This window comes from Cibotium barometz, chromosome 9 (assembly GCF_041138505.1).
Source record: "Cibotium barometz isolate CiBa-2024 chromosome 9, ASM4113850v1, whole genome shotgun sequence".
NCBI lineage: Eukaryota > Viridiplantae > Streptophyta > Polypodiopsida > Cyatheales > Cibotiaceae > Cibotium > Cibotium barometz.
The window spans coordinates 40,141,933-40,145,050 of NC_141054.1; the positions used below are offsets into that span (position 1 = coordinate 40,141,933).

A 3,118-nucleotide genomic window follows, 5' to 3' on the forward strand; every position below is an offset into this window, starting at 1 on the left:
GTATAGTGTAGTTCAGTAGCCTGGGTGAGTTCCTCCTGTGCTTGCACCCTTGCTGCTTTGGCTCGGTTGACTTCTATTTGCATCACCTCCAGCCCTCTTTGTAGGTGGTTGATCCTGGAGTCGGCTTCAAGAGCCAGGCTGTATCATTGAGTGCAATTGCAACATTCTTATGAGTTTCCAACTGGGAAATGTTGGCAAGTGCTAAGAGGAGTGCTTAATTGGGCCACATGCACTTGCTCCTTTTGTTTGGCCATGAATTTTGTTATGTGCCCAACAAGGTTGTGGATCATAAAGGTAAAGATTGCGGGGAAGTATACGAGAGGTGTCCTTGGAGCTGAAGATGGCCCTAGAGAAGCTTTCGACCAAGGTGAGATGGTCTTCTTGGATCCAGATGTGTGTTTTAGTAATGTTTTGAGTGGCTTCTTGTGATGTAGTGAATGTGTTACCCTAAAAATGAAATGTGTTCTTTACACTCCCCCTAGAATACTTCTATAGCTATAGGGAATGATCTGTAGGATGGGCCACCAAACTGGATATGCTCTTCAGGGGCCTGGCTACCTCAGCTGCCCCACCGGCCATGTTAGTGTGGTGTCCATAAGAAAGTCAACAAAGGCATTGACGTTGATATTTCTTGATCCATCCTTTGCTTGTTGGGTTGTGGGGAGTCTGCATGGGAGGGAGATTATGGGGCATGTTGTGGAAGATGCTTGCTTAAGGTGGCTGAACCCTAGTGACTGTACGGTTTGGGGAGCTCTTCCCACCTAGCAGCATAGTAAAGGACCTTAGTAAGGATGATGGCTGCTCCAAACCTTCCAACCAGGTTTGTACAAATGTTGTGGAGCTTGTGATAGAAGTGGTTGTGACCTATTCATTAGCAAAGCCTGCTTGAGACGGGCAAGGAGAGAGAGGTTGCACCTATTGTACCTGTATGTCCACCTCAGGTTGGTTAGCATGGTGAGGACCTTGGCTTAAGTAATGAGGTTAGGCCGAGAAATGTCTTCCCACTTCACACCATCCTTGTTGTTGACTGGGCCCTTTGATGATGTCTGAACCATCCCTTGTGCTCCACTTAATTTTTGATAGGGTTCTTTCTGTGGCTCTAAGTAGGTGCAAGGCTTCATACACAACATCCACGGTTAGGGCCAATGTCAAGTTAGCTCTTGTGGAATGTTGGACTGTGCCAGTGTTGAAAAGTGTAGCATAAGAGGAAATAAATTTGAATCATGTACTGAGGTCTAGCCCCCAATTTAGAATAACATTCCATCTTTACCTTTTAACCTCTGCTTAGATGAACTGATGTATGCTATCTTCGTCTCTTGAGGTAGGATGACATGAGGGCATTACCTCCATCCTCTAAAGGGGGGTTTGTTGGGTATTTCAGAGTTAGTTGGTGTGTCCATTGGTGTAAACACCCCCTTAGGGGTGCGGGTGGGGATTTCGGAGTTAGTTGGCATGTCCATTATTGTAAACACCCCCTTAGGCGTGCGGGTGGGGACCATGTCTTGTTTCTTTGCTAGTGTTGGAGCATAGAGACTATTAAAGGTTTGTCAAGCATTATCTCGATCCTTTGAAGGAGGGTTTGTTAGGTCTTTCGTAGTTACTTGGTGAGCCCATTAGTGTGAACACCCCCTTAGGGTGTGAACAACCGTTATTAAGGTCTAGGTTAAAGGATGAGGCTTGATGCCTATGAAAACATATACTAGGGTGGTTCTTATAATCATATGAGTATCATTTGAGGTGTGCGCAACATATCTCTCTTGTAGTCTCTCTCTCTCTCTCTCTCTCTCTCTCCCCCCACCATTGTCATGGCTTGAACTTCATTTCTTTGTGAATCCTCATCTCTCTTTTCACACTCACATCATGTATATCTTCCACCCTCCATAGCTTTCTCTCTTCCCTTGAGCATGTTAAAGGGTAGAAGACGTGGACTATATCAATGATTGCACCCTTTTAAAACAAAAATAATTAAGTATGTCGTAAGTTAGAAGGTGTGGAATATATCAATGATTGCACCCTTTTTTAAAGAAAAAATTGAACACGTTGAAGGTTAGAAGATGCGGACTATATCAATGATTTCACCCTTTTAAAACAAAAACAACTAAGCATGTCGTAAGTTAGAAGATGTGGAATATATCAATGACATAGGTGTTACATGGGATTGCAAGGTAACTACAGGGTGGCAATCTCCCTTAACTCCACTATTCTACCCTCCAAATTTTACTAAGGCCATTATTAATACTTTGTAGTAAACAAAGAGGCTCCCTAGCTTAAATTATAGTTAATGAAACTCAATTTGTTGGCAAATCCATGTATATAGCTTGTGTGGAATGGGTCTTCAGCAGGTGCATTATATGTCGCAAAAGCATAATGTATCATGACATGACATGTGGCTCTCATCTAGTGAACACTATGAGTTTTTTTTTCCAAGCACAACTACCTCAAGCTTTAAGTGTGTTTAATTGAGAAGTTTAATGATGTAGTAGGTTGGGATTTCTTTCAAACCCTCGATTTTCATGCAATATACAGAGTGGATGTTAAGCATGTGGAGGGAGGGGGTTGTTGGTAGGGGCCCTTGGGGGCAGTGGGGCTCAATGAACCCTCCATTTTCATGCAATCTATGGAGTGGATGTTATGCATGTGGAGGGGGTGGCTCAATGAGACATTGGAGTTGGGAGCTAATGGGCATTGTTGTCTCTTTCTTGCACAATCTTATACAACATTGCATTTATAGGAGTACTTGTTAGAACATAGGAAAGTGCACGATCTGATTGTTGGGGGGGATAAGTATGAATCTAATGCCTATTGGGGAGTTACTCGTTCCAAATGTTTATATTGTGTAGTAGTTTGTTAGAAGCAAATCATGTAATCAGCAAACTATAACCTAACATGTAGTACCAATGTGCAAAAGTGAAGGAACTTTATATTATTGTATCACTAAATGGGAGGAATGTGTTTTTGTAGGTGTCCTCAAGGCTTAAACAAAAGGCAGTTAAGAGTGTGAAAATTGGATCGTAATGTGTGGACTAATTGGTCGGCCCATTGGGCTATTTGGCTGGTTTCGCTTGTTGTGGCATGTGCTTTTGTCTCAATCGAAAGGGCGGATTTCGGAGGGTGGCTT

General features: G+C 42.9%; 1 protein-coding gene across 3 annotated transcripts in view; it reads left to right on the top strand.

Annotated features, from left to right (window-relative positions):
- The first annotated feature begins 3,045 nt into the window (after nucleotides 1-3,045).
- The window catches only part of LOC147635577 (calnexin homolog 1-like), a 4,357-nt gene continuing 4,284 nt past the window's right edge, over nucleotides 3,046-3,118 (top strand). For all 3 annotated transcript variants that reach the window (XM_086802208.1, XM_086802210.1, XM_086802209.1), the window contains exon 1: nucleotides 3,046-3,118. This exon is cut by the window's right edge. The gene's annotated coding sequence lies outside the window, so the exon portion shown is untranslated.